The 17465-nt window shown below is 33.7% G+C and overlaps 1 protein-coding gene across 1 annotated transcript in view; it reads right to left on the bottom strand.

The window, feature by feature from the left end:
• Positions 1 to 11316, bottom strand: part of LOC106707965 (irregular chiasm C-roughest protein) — a 67194-nt gene extending 55878 nt beyond the window's left edge. The window contains exon 1 of the mRNA XM_045684715.1: positions 11115 to 11316. The gene's annotated coding sequence lies outside the window, so the exon portion shown is untranslated. The remainder of the gene's footprint in view (positions 1 to 11114) is intronic.
• Positions 11317 to 17465: the final 6149 nt, after the last annotated feature.

The raw sequence follows: 17465 nt of genomic DNA, 5'->3' as shown, positions 1-17465 counted from the left end.
AAGAATCGGCCAACATCTATTTTTCATTTTTTTTTTAACGGCGCGCGGACGGAGTCGCGGGCGACAGCTAGTATTATTAGTAAGATTATTTTTTGTGCTGTTGGCATTTCATCTTATCTATCTATCTATATATATAAAAGAAAGTCGTGTTAGTTACAGTATTTATAACTCAAGAACGGTTGAATCAATTTGACTGAAAATTGGTGGGCAGGTAGCTGTGAATCAGGAAACGGACATAGGAACTTTTTTATCTTGTGTGCATTTTTTTATTCCGCGCGGACGAAGTCGGGGGTAAATGTTAGTTGAGAATAAATAAAGAGATTTTACGACAAAATAACAAGTACTTATAATATTTTATCAGTAAAAAAACATCAAAGACCCTAATTAAGTGAATATAATAAAATTTCCACATCATCAAAAAGACATCAAAGTAGGTACTTAATTAAAAATTAAAAAAAAGTCACACTTTGTGTTACCATATCATAATTAGTATCTTATATTTTTTTAATTAAACAACTCCATTGAATGTTTTAGAAAAGCAATATTAAGTATAGGAAAATAATTTATTAGACATCATTTGTAGCAATAAAATTTAATAGGACTAGTTAAAGAGTCTAGTTACAAGGGACAACTAGACTGTTCCCGGGATTTCAAAACGAGTTATTGGAACGTAATTACTTATAATTATAAGTAATTATTATTAAAACGTAAATTCTCACACAGGAAAATTATAATTATATGTTCCGAAGTTGTAAATATAAATGTCATATTTAATTATATGACGATTTAATATACAAAGTAGCCGAATGTTACTCAAGCTACCGAAACTATTGTAAATTGTATGCACGAATTGATTCAAGTAGATAGTATCGACAGATTTGAGATCAGTGTACGGTTGGCAGATTTATTGGAACGAAGTTCCTTATCGCACGTTGTGAAAGGGGGCTAGACGGAAAAAATTCTTACGAAAAGTTGTCACGACACTTTTTGCTATAGTAAGTATGTTAACGACGAATGAGCGCTACTTCACCATGGCAACGACGTGACTATATATAACGAAAATTCATAGAAATAAAATGTACATCTTGTGAAGACTTAAGTTTTTTATTCATAGAATAAACATTGGTTCCTTCACTAATTAATCGAAAGGAACTTCGTTCTATCCGGGTGTCCCTTGACACCTCTCAAATTTTTTTTATTATATATAAATGTATCTAAACTTACTTAACTCTACATCGCGCTCAGAACTAATGTTAAAATCAATCCCTTAGTGAGGTTTTCTCATATTAAATTTACAGTGAATCTCTTATTAACTATGCAATGCGGCTGGTAAACTATAAATTTTTAGAAAATATACCCAAGAAGTTTATATACTAAACGTATTTTACGACCATGGAAAATAATATATATAAAGAGTAATGAGTTCATTAAACGTACATACTAACTAGTTTTAACAGGAAGTACGTAACATCCATGGAGTGGTTAAGTAACAGTTATTCAGCAGGCATCGTGCGGTTAATGACTGTCGCATACGGAAATACGTGGTTTAGAATGGTCAGTGGAATTATATATAAATATATTCATAGAAAATATACTCTATGGAGTCCACTGTTCTATTGTCATAGAGTAGACGCTGTTATTTTTTATCTTCTACTTTGGTATGCAAAAATTCTAACTTCTAAAATTTTACAACTTAAGTATAAGTCTTATTTTGATCTGGAATTCTACAATAATATTACTAATTTTCATTATATAAAAAGACAGAACAACTAAGGAATAACTAAACTTAGAACCAACGTAAATAGTTTTACCTGATAAATGTCTACCCACAACAAAACAAGAAAATGAACTGTGCAACAATTTAAAAGAATCAACGTCCATTACCCCATCAAATACCATTAAGTTTCTCAGACCATTCGTATCCATTAAATACTAAACCTAGGTTTTACAGTTGCTCTAAGTTAAAAGCAGCCGGCGGATAGTGGACGATGCCTAGGATATCTAAATTCTTTCAATACAAGTAGATTTAATGGGTAATATTTGATTTTTTTTATAGGATTAGGAGGCAAAGGAACAGCCGATCCCTTAACAATTAATGATCCGACACCCATGGACATTCGTAATACTAGTGGAACCGTAGATGCGTTGCTGGACTTTGAGAAAAAGAATATCTATATCTATATATATAAAATAAAGTCGTGTTAGTTATACTATTTATAACTCAAGAACGGCTGAATCGATTTCACTGCAAATTGGTGGGCAGGTAGCTTAGAACCAGGAAACGGATATAGGATAATTTTTACCCCGTTTTCTATTTTTTATTCCGCGCGGACGGAGTCGCGGGTAAAAGCTAGTCTATATATAAATATATATAAAAGAAAGTCGTGTTAGTTACACTATTTATAACTCAAGATCGGTCGAACTGATTTAGCTGAAAATTGATGGGGAGGTAGCTTAGAACTAGGAGACGGACATAGGAATTTTTTTTATCTTGTGTGCATTTTTTTTATTCCGCGCGGACGGAGTCGCGGGTAAAAGTTAGTGTATGATATTTTCTTGAAGGCGAATCCGAAATGAATAACTTGTTTTTAACCTATCTTTATTTTTGTTTGTTACAAGAAGATTAAAGAAAATCTATTTAAAATTTTCGGTCAACAATCTACTTTACATTTTAAGTTTTTAAGTATGTTTATGAATTACAAAGAGTGAATAGTTTCAAGTATAAATATTTAAAATGAATTTTATTTTTATAAAATAAACTATTTTGTTAGAAATATTCTATATAAAACTAGCTGTCGCCCGCGACTCCGTCCGCGCGCAGTTAAAAAATGGGGGGGGGGGGGTTATGAAAAATAGATGTTGGCCGATTCTCAGACCTACTGAATATGCTCACAAAATTTCATGAGAATCGGTCAAGCCGTTTCGGAGGAGTACGGGAACGAAAACTGTGACACGAGAATTTTATATATTAGATATTATATGTATATTATGAGAACGTACAGAGTATGTTTTTATAAAAACTAGTTTGTTTTATTCTTGGAGCATCACTATACAGTTGTTTGTTACTCTATGGAAAGTGAGAGCCATATATCGACAATTTAATTGAAATAACAAACGCTAACGGATAAATCTGAATAATTTTGTTAGAATTTAAATCACCTTTATTTCTTAATATTAGTTACACGAATATGAACTAATAATGTAAAAAAAAACAATGTTATGATTAAAAAAGGAAAGATTTATATTATTACAAGTTAGTAACAAATGAACTCAAAAACTACTGAACAGATGTCAAATATTCTTATACCACTAGAATGCTATATTATTCCTGAGTAACGCAGGCTATATATAATGTTACTAATATTATAAATGCGAATGTTTAGGATGGATGGATGAATTGATGGATGGATGTTTATTTAAAGGTTTCAGAACGGCTCAACAGATCTAGATGAAATTTGGCACGGTTGTAGAAAATAGTCTGGAACACATAGCCTACTTATAAAGTTTTTTTTTCAATACCGTGCGGACAGATTCGCAGGCGACAGCTAGTATTGTTATAATTATTTCTTTATGTTCACCCACGCGGGGTGAAGACACTCCGTTATGATAATAATTAGGTACAAATTTTTTAATTAGTAAAGCATTCTCTGGTATAGACAGACGTGCCATATCGATCTTCAAAACGCATTGACTGCACATAACGCAGGTGCAAAAGCGACGAAGAGGGTCATATCAAATTCCAATGCAACTGATTCAAGCTCGAGTACAGCGAAATATTAAATCGTATGCGGTATATTGGATGCCGATTCACGAGTCTCCGAGGTGACACTCAAAGGGATATTACATTACGAGCATATGGATGTGTTAACAATAAACATCAGGATAACTTTCGTTTATGTGGCTGCATGGATCTCAATGAAACTTGACATAAAGGTAGACCATAATCTGGAAGAAGACATAGACCACTAATAAAGTTTTTTTTTTTGTCTCGGGAGACAGCTAGTATATCTATGTAAAATATCATATCACTTAAAAGGTCAAAAATTAATGATTAACACCAGACATTTAAATCTAAAATCTTACGACGTTCTCAATCCGTACTATAATTACACTCCTAATACTATTTTCCTTTGCTAAATTCGTGTCGCAACGTTCATTCGCATTCTGCTTACAAAAGCTGTGATTACTACGTGCTTCAACTAGATAACACAAGATTGTCACACATATGCTCCGAATATGGAAGGGGAATTTTTTCCTTGAGAGGAAAAAAAGGTGAAAGAATTATATTACAGTTGTTACTGTTCCAACTGTCGTACATATACGAAAATTATTATTATCTCTGTTTGTTTCAAAGATAATAAAAGGGATGACAATATGGAAATAGTAATGCACATGATAGTGAAGACTTTACCTTAATTAAAAATGATTATGTTAGAAGTCGTATTTCAATGCAAATAGTGGACAGAAATTTCAACATTATTAAGATTGATGACAGAAGACAGACGTGAAGTGGAAGTAATTCCGCGTTTCGTCGTATCCGTCCGATAATCATGAGTACCGGAGGCCTAATTTTAGTCTTTTCATTCCCACCCTTTCCTTATAAGGAAAGGATGGTATGGGAAAGTGGATTTAACGCAGGAGTGAACGCATTAAAGGTAGGCAACACGTCTGCAACTGCGGGTGTCTATAAATTCTGGTGGGCGCTTGCTCCTTTGCCACCTTATAATATAAAAAAAAAAATATAGAAATAAAAAAGACGGGCGAAAATCATATGCAATTGTTTTTACCTACACAGCTGAACTAAAATATTTTGACAAAAAACTAATCGATTAACTGGCGCTTAACAGAAATAGGAATATTAACCAAGTATACAGTCAAAGATAAGGCATCTTTAAAAATATTCCAACGGTTCAAAGGTTTTAAAATTATGTTGTTCATACTCATGTGAATGACAAAAATATCAAAATGAATTCTTGTTAAAAATTCTTTGAAACATTCCTCTCTTAGCAAAAGATTCTTTGTTAAGAACATAAAGCATAGCGCCGAACATTTAAAAATCGTCCTTTTTAAAAATTTAAAAACGCTTTATAAAAGCAGCGAAAATCCCGTCTTCAAAGAACAAAGGTGAATACGAAGAAAGATTTAAAAGAACACACATTGTCAATATCTGTACATAATGTTTAAAATGTGAATTTCTTTAAAAAAAAGACATGTCTAGTCAGACTACGGCAGTCTCTTAGAATAGGCTTAGTTTGAGAAATATACAATCTGTTTTGGTAATGCATCTGAAATTGTGAAAGTCTATAGGCAGCGGTCGTTTCGCGATTTCAGCGAATTCGGATGGCCATATGCTCGCTTCGCCATTTTGGCGAATTCAGGTGACCGCCTACCCGCTTCGCCATTTTGGCGAATTCATGTGACCACTTGCTAGCTTCGCCGTTTTGGCGAATTCAGGTGGGCACTTGCTCATTTGTTACATTACAATAAAAAAGACAGTGATGTGTAGTTTCAATAAAAAAATTTTTGTTGTTGGAACTATCTTCCAACTAGTCCATTCTGTTTCATAAGTCGTTCCAAGAAATCTAATAACATTAATGACGAGTTTGTACCAGCTTATTAGATAAATAACCGAAGTAGTTGATCTGAGATGGAGTTTTTTTTTTATAATTTCTCAGACTACCTTCGTTTTTATTAATCAACTAAGATTGGAATCAATTTAAATAGATAATATCTGTGTCCGTCGAGTTGACTTCGATACGCTAGCGATGCAAGTTTGTTGAGCATTCATGTGTTATATTGGTTACCATTGACTATAGAGAAACGGACTAGGCAAAGAGTGTTCGGTGGTTTTCATGACATTATTTTGTTACTTATTAGTGCATTTATATCAAGATCCGTTGAGTCGTTCCATAGATACCTTCAACCAAACATCCATCCATCTAAAAGTTGGCATTAAATCAATAGAAGTAATATTTTGTAACATTTTGTAGTAATTGTATTATTTTTAAATTCATTGAAATGTACAAATAAAGGCAGCCTCGAGCAAAAGTTTTCAATGCATTATGTAACAAGCATAGAGCATAGAGTATAGAGTAATTGCGGACATGTTTTTGTTGTCTCTGTCAACCGCACGGCGGTTGTCTATTGGCAGAAGATTTACCGATGCCCACGGCAAGTAAAAACGTTTCCTTTGTGCCCTGTACTTACATAGCTGTAACAGTGCACTGGGGCCATCAGAAGCGTTCTTTGTACATTAATCTTACGCTTGCTCTATTTTATAAATGTTCGCAACATAATTTCAAATAGCATTCTTACAAAATGTACAAGTAGAAAAGCTTATTTTCTTTTTAATAGAACTGCTTGCTGATAAAACACAGAGTAATATAGTTTAGGAGCCAAGGCTCAAACAAATTTTTTATGTAAAGTATTGTCGCAATTATGAATTTAATTATACAGTATGTAGCAAAATACATGCATTAAAAATAGTCGATCGGTTTATAACCTATGCTATATTTTCATTATATAACAAAATGTAGAAACAACGTGCTTTACATTCTGACTACGAGACATCGAAGTAAAACAAAAAGTATAATAAAATATGTGGGTCAAGTGTCCATAAAAATGCAATAGGAAGTTTATTTAGACTTTAAAAAAAGACCATAAAACAAATCTCTACTCTGGCACCCGCCAGTTGTCCAATGCGTTTTAATTTTATAAATAGTTACGATCGATAAAGATTTCCAGACGGTGAAAATTACTTATATTATAGTATTCTTTTGTTTTATTTTTTACTTACGCCGCAATTTCATTAGTCGAAAACTCTGTCGTTATGTAGCATGCGGGAAGTCCCCGCATACGAGCTAACGACTAAAGGAAATGATCGGTTTATGGAAAGCAAGCGTCGTGCGGGAACTCAGTTGACATGTACTCAGTAAGGAAAAGTGAGGACTATCGCCTAACGCATGCGGGCCTTAACCACACCACAAGAAACGCTCGCACCACACATCTGGCGCATATGACTATCAAAACTACGCCCTAATTATGCTAATCAATGCAGTCGAAACATATTGTAAAAATGAGTATACAAAACAAACTCATTTGTTTTCCAAAACACGTACCCCTCCATCCCTATAACTGTAGGCACTCAAACAAGACAAATCTGAGAATACAATTAAGCCATAAAGAGACAAAGAAATAAAGACAAGCCTTTATTTAGTCGACAGAGGGTACCTCTATCCTAATGATATCTTGAAATACTGATGTTATCAATACAAGGATACTTTGTTATCTTTTAAATAACTATTTTATTAAATAACTAGCTTGACGACCCGGCATCGCTCAGGTAGACGAATAAAAAATAATCAAGGATACCTTGCTGATAAAAATTCTTTCTATTGGTTAAGTTTTTAATACAACTCAGAACTTTTTGAGTAATTACTGAATAAACAAACAAAAGTTTTTTCTATAATTAGAATTAGTTTAACTTTCTTTGGTTTCATAACGACACTTCATTTACACGAACTTTGATGTAGATATCTTTAATTAATGGTGTGATTTTGTCTCTGGCGAATCTATCAAATGATTACACTAAACCTACCTGCCGCTGATTATAAAAATGTAAACCTCATGTTATGTATCACATGGTCAGAGGATGTTCAATTGTCCTGCGTAATGATCAGTTCAGTATACGAAAAAGGAATCAAAAATACAAATTGCGTTACGTTAATTATAGTCGACAGATGACAATCCATTCGCTTTGAACGAGGCCAAAGGTCGCTATTAATGATGTCACAGCTAAAGGCCGAAAACTCTTGATAAAGCTTGACTACGTCACAAAGTGACTTTAGAAAAAATCCTCAGTTTTGTCCCGTGAAAGTGCGTAAAGAATCAGTTCGGGGAGTTCCAAGTATAAAGGCGACCTTGTTAATGCGAAGCGAGAAACAAAACCTTCCCATTCACCGCTGTTATGTTTTTTCCGGGCGTTGTTTTTTTTTACCTTCAACCGGTTTGGATCCCAACAGTCCTGGGAATCGGGAATCTTTTGAACAACAGGTGATACGCTACTGAACTCGACCTTTTTTCCTTTACGATGTTTTTTTACTTTTCGATCTTTTTTTTTACTAATGCGTTTTTATTAGAAATGGAGAACTATAACGAATCGAAGGTTGTTTGTATTTGATGTGTTTAATAGGGTGGTAGTGAAACTAATAATAAGAACACCAATACACTGCTTATGAAACCATTTATGTACGTTGAGTGTGGCAGGGTCTTCAATAAGTGACAATTTTAAAATTACTTAGACGATTCTCTTACGTATGTATAGTGGACCAATGTTATATAGCCTGGTAAGATGCGCTGCTAACGCAGTTATTTCTGTCAGAAATTTGTAAAACCTACAAAACAATAAAACTCCAACTTAGGCATAGGAAATTATTTAAACGTAAAAAAGACATGACAGTTACAGTACGAAAATGATTTAGTTATTTTTTTTATACTGACAGAAAGGCGCTGGCAAGCTGTCATAATTTAATTTAACTTACGCCCACCGGATCAGATAACTTTGTCGGTCTATAGAAGTCAACTTAAAAGATACCACCAAATACTTGATACGATTCCACTAAGCAAAGTTTTTATAATCTCTATGATATAAAACTAACAATTAAAAAAATAATTATAAACTAAACAAATAAATTGGTAAATTGACTACGAGTATAAGTTAGCCGCTTGATCGTTTGGTTCCTTCCACCATTTGTAGCACTCTCTATAATGGATAGGTTACTTGGATATGACAGCTTTCAATGAACGATTAGTTCTAATTCTCACCGCTACCAACCGCAACCGTCAGCGCCAAAATGGCGAAGATCAAATAGGCCCAAAATACCACGGTTTATAGCCTATCCATATACAAAGTCACTGGACAAAAGTCACACAACCGATACTTATAAGACGAAATAACATAATAACTAAATATTATCAGTTAATATGACCTTGGTTTACGTAAATCAGTGGCATTTCATGTAAGTCACATTATTAAGCTACTTAAGAAACCTTTTCGACATTCAATAGTTCTTAGACCATTAATATTAGGTCCTTACATATGAAATTGGCGTTTTGTATGGGAGGAACAAAAAGTCGAATATTTTTTAATCTAATATATTTAATTAATCAAAGAATGAACCATTATTTTCTATGCACTTTTGCCATCTCATAGGTAGTTCATTGATCCCTTTACTAAAAAAAACCAGTCGGACGGGAATCAATAAAATCTTTGAAGGCGATTTGGACTGCCCCATCGGGTTGAATTTTTTCCCTTGCAAGAAGTTATCCAAATTTCGAAAAAAATGGTAATCTGTTGGAGCAAGGTCCGGGGAGTACGGAGGATGTCTTAGACTTTCCAATTGAAGCTCTTCTAATTTAGTAGCCGTCTGTTGCGCAGTGTGTGGTCTAGCGTTGTCGTGAAGCAGCAGTGGCGTGGAGCGATTGACCAGCCTAGGTTGGTTAGCCGCTAGCTTTTCCATCATGGTTTGCAATTGCTGACAATAGACATCAGCCGTAATAGTCTGGCCAGATTTGAGAAAACTGTAATGAACAATACCGGCACTAGTCCACCAAACGCTTACAAGTAACTTTTTTGGGGTTAATTTTCGCTTGGGGCAGGATTTGGCTGGCTAGCCAGGATCCAACCATTGCGCTGAGCGCTTCCGATTATCGTAAAGAACCCATTTTTGATCACAGGTAATGATTCGGTTTAAAATACCTTCATTATTGTGCCGGTTTAGTAATGTAACGCAACAGTCGACGCGCGTTTGCCGGTTTGCTTTGCTGTCAATTCGTGAGGTACCCACCTTTCAAGCTTTTTAATCTTCCCAATTTGCTTCAAGTGAATTAAAACAGTTTTATCACTAACATCGCAGCCTGCAGCTAACTCGGACGTGGTTTGCGATGGATCCGCTTCCACAATAGCCTTCAACTCTTCATTATCAACTTGAGTCTCAGGCCGTCCACGGGGCTTGTTCTGCAGATCGAAATTTCCAGAACGAAAACGTTGGAACCAAAAACGAACTGTGTTTTCTTTTGCAACACGACCGCCATACACATCATTCACCCTTCGAGTCGTTTCCGCAGCACTAGTGCCACGGCGGAACTCGTACTCGTAAATAATGCGATATTTTAAGTTTTCCATTTTGTAAAATGAGTGACGCAAACAGAAAAAAACAGAAGAAAAAAAACAAATGAATGACGGTCATCGAACCACAAATACATGAGTCTATAGCTGTACAAATTTGAATTTGGAATTCCTTACCAAAGAGGAGAAATTCGTGATTAAAGTGGCCAGTACGAAAAACGCCAATTTCATATGTAAGGACCTAATATTAAAAAAAAAACATTTCGTTATAAAGTATATTGTTATATAAAGACATGTCCATTCATTCAAGTTTAATGAATGGGGTAAAGAAACAAGATCCCAAATCAATGGAGTCGCCGCAAGATAAATAATTACTGAAACACAATAAATAATTATAGCTCATTGGGCATTGTCGGCTTAGCAACCGTATTAGTTTAATATCATATGACATAAATTAAATTTTATAACTAAAATACATCTAAGCTTTGAGACTGTAACATAGATTTTGTAATCTTTTTTAAAAAAGTCCCGTAAACAAACAATTTTTTTTTTTCAAATTTGTTCAATCAAACGTTTTATATTTTAACAAAACCGCGAAACAAGACTAAATACTATCAAATAATTTAGAAAAAACTAAATTAAAAAGTTAACACAGAAACTATGAGTCTCTATCGTAACAATATTGGCATTTCTCTCATTCTAAATAATAAAAAAAAAAAACAGATGAAAGAAGAAAACAGATTTTATAAATAATATTCTTAAGAACTTTTTTTTAAATTAAAGACAAACTTGTATCCAAATAGATCCAATATGATGATGAATAATACTAAAAATCCTTATATTATTTAATATATTTAAATCAATCCCATTATAAGCTAAATTATTTTCAATAAGCAAATATAGATTAAATATTCCTAACCTTATTTAAGACTTGATTCAATTGGATATCCATAAAAAAAAACAATAAAATGTCCAAATACAAACTTACCAATATTATTGTAATCCAAAACAAAGTTCAATAACACTATTTAATTCAATATTTTAAAGCACAATACTAAAGCTCACACAATACAACAAGTGTACTAATTGTAAAAACTTTGTACTTTCACACGTAATGTTTTTATTTATGTTTAAGTAATTACACGCGATCGTCTCGATAAATATTGGAGACGCGACAAACGTCTATCATCCGTGACGCCCGGGCAGACACTGGCTGAAAACACTTTCCCGCCCTTGGCCATAGAGTAGGCGTTAGTTTTGCAGACGGGAATTTTAAAGTTTAAAAATCGAACGTAATATAAGCTATTCGAATGCTATGATCTTAATTTAAATGAACAAAGAATAAAAAAAAAAACTGTTTATTTTGTTGCACTCAGTATACCAGTCTTGTGACATTATGATATACCTTTCTTATGACGTCATATTTTTTAAAAAATAACTTATAAACGCACATACAACTTAAAGTACTACTTTCAATATGATATTAAGTCTAGACATATTCATTCCAACTCTGCTTCATTCTATTAATATCCAGACATGTTTGTGAGTTAGCTAAGTGAAATTCCTTTTACGCACGAAGTATGTATATTGTTTATTATTATACTAAAACTGGCTGTCGCCCGCAACTCCGTTCGCGCGGAATTAAAAAAACGTAATAAGTAGCCTATATGTTCTTCCAGAATATGTTCTACATCTCAGACAAATCGAGATCCGTAGAGACGTTCCGTGGATACCTTCAAATAAATATCCATCAATCTGAATCTAAAAGATACATTGGCAAGGGTAGAAATAGGAAAAGATGAATGGATTGCGAGAAAGTTTATTAAGGAGAGAGTGACGACTAAAGTGACGGAATTAAATAGTTTTATAGGAGAAACCTGATGCGCCGACTTTACATACAATGTGATAAGAACAATATGATGACGATCCGGACAAAGTTGGAGCCCGTCCCTTTTTTTTTTTTACTATCCCTGGTATATAACAGCACCAATCTATTTACATTTGCTACGATATGAAATTACGAAATGGGTTGAGTTTACATAACATTCTGAACCTTGTGATGTTAGCTAATTAATTAGCCGAATAATATTACTTTTAATGAAATTATTTTTAATCTACTTTTGAAAGGCGATTTAAAAAAAAATCTGTATTTATATAGCTGTATCTTCCATTCAAAATACAAATTTTACACCCTAATATATTTTTATTTCCCGTTTCAATACACACCACTTATGTTGATTTCCAAATCAAATAGAATCACATCTCTTCTCCCCAACGATGTAATTGATTCCGTATCACACAACAAAACACGAACCCCTACAATATTTGAGTACTCTTGTCAAAGAATTTAATACATAGATGCGCAACAAGGTAAAATAAGACTGAATGAATTGTGAGAAATAACATATCCGTAAGAAGGGAATGAATTCAGATATGACAGCTGATAGAGATGTATGAAGGAGTACATACTAGTATAGGAAAGTGATGATGACCATATTATATTTAATGATGAGTTTGCTATTGCTAGAATGTTCATAAAAACAATGTCATTAAAGTTTTCTCAAAAAGAATGACAGAAAATTCGCAGAGTATCTCAGCTAAAGACTATTATCAATCAATACATAGTATAAAACAAAGTCGCTTTCGCTGTATGTCCGTATGTATGCTTAGATCTTTAAAACTACGCAACGGATTTTGACGCGGTTTTTTTTAATAGATAGAGTGATTCTTAAGGAAGGTTTGTATGTATAATAAATGCATAATATAGTAGAGAAACACTGATAAATTTAAAGGTTTCTAATGTGAACGCTGTGAACGTTGTGTATAAGGACATTCTGTAGTAGGTATATTTTGCATTGCACCCGTGCGAAGCCGGGGCGGGTCGCTAGTTAATCTATAATTTAAGTAAGCTTTGGGCTACTACTTTATTTAACATACTCATTTGCTTTGTGTAAAGATATTGTACCTAAGTGTCAATCTGTTTAAAAAGATCTTTGATTCAAAGAATATTTACCTAAAATTTTGTTCAATGAAACGAAAATCAAGGGACTAACTCAAGATCGTTAACAACAATAACAAACGCCCGTAACCCAGAAGGACTCATATAAAGGACTTCTATTTGGCGCGGTCCTGACATACCATTGTCGCCTCTTCCACATTCTTATGCATGTGGAATTACGTGTTGCGGATTACCACGGGCAACTATGACCTCGGTGTTCCCGCCGCTCGTTTGCTCCCTTCACTATAAAAAAATGCATGCTCGTCAGTTTCGTTTGCTCTCAATAACGCCCTTTCTTAGTATCTCACCATTTTGGTCTGACATCGTTAACTGGTATTTGTTATTCCTATCTTGAATAAGTATCCCGTCTTATATGTATTATTTTATATAAAAAGCTTCTACATAAAAACTTGGTCAATCTAAATATTGTAACAAATTATAGACGAAGACGTTGAAGGGTCTCATACTCAATGTAATATTCTATCTCGCTCTAACTAAGGGTTGATTGATGCTGTCTCTTTCTACTTCTTGTCACTTGTCGATCAAGCTTTTTTTGATTAGTAACAGGTGCATACCTAGTATGCAGATAAATTTAAGATAAATCAGTTTGTGACAGTTTAAGATTTTAGTCAGAAGGGTACATTGTAATTTATTTTGAGCATTTAAATAAAAAAGTAAACAGTGATATACATAACTATTGAACATATAAACAGCCCTTTAGTATCGTCTGAATAAAAAATTAAAACATATTCTTCGTAAATGAATTTAAAACTACTTTTATGAAAAGTGAGTCAGTTCTTTTAAATAATTAATCTCTGTCAGGAACCACAACTGTAACCGCTTTCATACTAAAATATACATTTACTATATTAATGAATGATGACTTCCTTAGTTTCAATAGTTTTTAGTTAGATGTCACTTAGAAAAAGAAGTAAATTATAATTTTGTAAATAACAATGTCAAATATGTTTTTCCTTGGTCTTTCCTGCTAACACTTTTTTTTTTAAACATAATTTTTATTTAATTCCTTAAACAATGTTTACTCTCAATTTTAGTTATACTACCCTGCAACTGACCTTGCGTAACCGCAAGGGATCGAGTTTTTGTTCATCTCGATGACTGCGATATTGCCTTTGTTGGTGTCATGCCTGAGCTGACAGGATCGCCTAACACGTCGCGGGAATCTTGTCTAAAGACTAGGAATCTAGTAATAACTAGCTTAATATAGAAGTAGATAAGCTTATTATTAAAATGAAGATTAATGATTTGCAAATGATTGTCCACACGATCTCGCATAAGTGTCAATGTTAAAGAGATTTTTGTTTTCATTAATTCTGAAAAGTCGTATATCAAAGAAGGTAGAACAATTACCTCTCTTCTATATTAATACGTCTAAATATTTGTTATCCCTTACATTTGAACATACAAAAATTATTATAATACAAGCACACGACATTGGTAACTCATAGTAAAACTAGGATTCTAATTTAAAAAATTAGTTAAACATATTAGATAAGTTAAAATTTTGACGATTTTGACGGGTCTTTAACTTGAAGGTAGCCGATGCACGCGGGAAAGTTTTAGGCTACTTTTTTATTCTGCACTGTCGAAGTCAACAACTAGTAACCAATAAATTATTATTCATCGATGGATACATACTGGCCAACGTGGTGTTCGTTATATCTATATATATAAAAGAAAGTCGTGTTAGTTACACTATTTATAACTCAAGAACGGCTGAATCGATTTGACTGAAAATTGGTGGGCAGGTAGCTTAGAACCAGGAAACGGACATAGGATAATTTTTACCCCGTTTTCTATTTTTTAATCCGCGCGGACGGAGTCGCGGGTAAAAGCTAGTTTTTTATAAAAGAGAAAATTTAAAAAAAAAGAAATCTGCAATTAAAAATGTTTATCGTTACCAATGAGAAATGTCATTAAATACTAGCAGCTGGGGCTGAAGTCTATATCAATAGGGAACTTCGATAACAAGAACAATGGACGCGTCTCTCGAAGCGTGTCATAAAACAACGGCGAGCTTTTGAACGTCGAAGTATGCGTGAACTTTCATGTTGAAGACGCGCTTTTTATAGATGTTTGTTTTCTTTCCAATAACATTATGACAGTAAATACTAAACGAATAGTTAGGTAAATAATTGATAAAACAGTAAGTACCCATTACAGAAACTATAGTTGTCCCTCTCAGAGAACAGAATAAAGAACAGAACAGAGACCAGAATAGAGAACAGAGAACAGAACAGAGAACAGAACAGAGAACAGAACAGAGAACAGAACAGAGAACAGAACAGAGAACAGAACAGAGAACAGAACAGAGAACAGAACAGAGAACAGAACAGAGAACAGAACAGAGAACAGAACAGAGAACAGAACAGAGAACAGAACAGAGAACAGAACAGAGAACAGAACAGAGAACAGAACAGAGAACAGAACAGAGAACAGAACAGAGAACAGAACAGAGAACAGAACAGAGAACAGATCAGAGAACAGATCAGAGAACAGAACAGAGAACAGAGAACAGAACAGAGAACAGAACAGAGAACAGAACAGAGAACAGAACAGAGAACAGAACAGAGAACAGAACAGAGAACAGAACAGAGAACAGAACAGAGAACAGAACAGAGAACAGAACAGAGAACAGAACAGAGAACAGAACAGAGAACAGAACAGAGAACAGAACAGAGAACAGAACAGAGAACAGAACAGAGAACAGAAAAGAGAACAGAACAGAGAACAGAAAAGAGAACAGAACAGAGAACAGAACAGAGAACAGAACAGAGAACAGAACAGAGAACAGAAAAGAGAACAGAACAGAAGACATAATATAGAACAGAACATAGAAAAGAGAACAGAACAGATAGCAGAACATAGAACAGAGAACAGAACAGAGAACAGAACAGAACATAGAAAAGAGAACAGAACAGATAGCAGACTATAGAACAGAGAACAGAGAACAGAACAGAGAACAGAATATAGAACAGAGAACAGAATATAGAACAGAGAACAGAACAGATAGCAGACTATAGAACAGAGAACAGAGAACAGAACAGAGAACAGAATATAGAACAGAGAACAGAATATAGAACAGAGAACAGAACAGAGAATAGAACAGAGAAAGGAACAGAGAACCGAATATAGAACAGAGAACAGAACAGAACAAAGAATAGAATAGAGAACAGAACAGATAGCAGAATATAGAACAGAGAACAGTTGTTTACTACTTTATTTATACCAAATCAAATAAGCCTAAAAAATAAGTTTCAAGCATCTAACTGAAAAATGACGATACTTCCATACAAATTACCACCCCCGCTTTCAACCCCTTACAACCCATTTTCGCGTTAAAAGTACCCTATGTTCTTTCTTAGGCTCTAGACTATCTGTGTACCAAATTTCATTTTAATCGGTTCAGTAGTTTTGGCGTGACAGCGAGACAGATAGAGTTACTATCGCATCCATAATATTAAGTAAGAATTAAGATTTTTTAGCAATCTAATTACCGTAAATACAACATAATTTAAATACAAAACACGTGTAAGTAAAATTTAATACATGTATTCAACACAACATATACTGAATACTACGAAACGTAATAGGATTACATTGGTCCGGCTCCTTTTTATAAATGTACATACAATTTTCCGATGAATTTGTAGAAGAAAAGATTGCCTAATGAAGCATGACGTATAAAATTTGATTCACAAATATAATTTCCTTAAAAAAAATCTTTCACAAAAAGAAACTGCTAATACCGAAGACGATTCTTGTAGGTATAATGAAAAAATTTCCCCCTCACGCTCCCTGTAAAGCCATGAATTAAAAAGGGCTCCGCTACGCAAGGGTCGCGTGTCGCAGGCAAACTATAAAATATGCAAGTAGCAGGTTTCTAATTTGGAGTTATAATTTATGTATTACTAAAAACTTCTTAGGTACTTTTAAAAGTTACGTTCAAAAAAATTCGAAATTCAAAAACCATGAGTCACGTTTATGTATATTTTGTTACATGAAAGAGAAGGAATGTAGTTGGAGAAAAAGAGAGTAAGACTTAATATAGCAGTATACAGCACCAGATTAAGATTGTTTTATTTAAGTAGTAGACATACACATATAATACACGTCATACAAAACAACGTCAAATTTAGTACCACCACTGTTATGGTTTTGTTTTTTTAGGTAGAGAATACTTACATTTAGAAATATTAACATTTTATTATTTTTAATTTCGTCTCTGCGGAAGTAAAAAGAAACTTGACAAAATTGAAAGATATACAACCTATAGCACCCGAGGATAATATAGCTTTCCAACAGTGAAATAATTTTTTA

This window comes from Papilio machaon, chromosome 27 (genome assembly GCF_912999745.1).
Source record: "Papilio machaon chromosome 27, ilPapMach1.1, whole genome shotgun sequence".
NCBI classification, from domain to species: Eukaryota; Metazoa; Arthropoda; class Insecta; order Lepidoptera; family Papilionidae; genus Papilio; species Papilio machaon.
The sequence above is the reverse complement of the archived record's forward strand: the minus strand, read 5'-3'. Positions and strand labels throughout refer to the sequence as shown.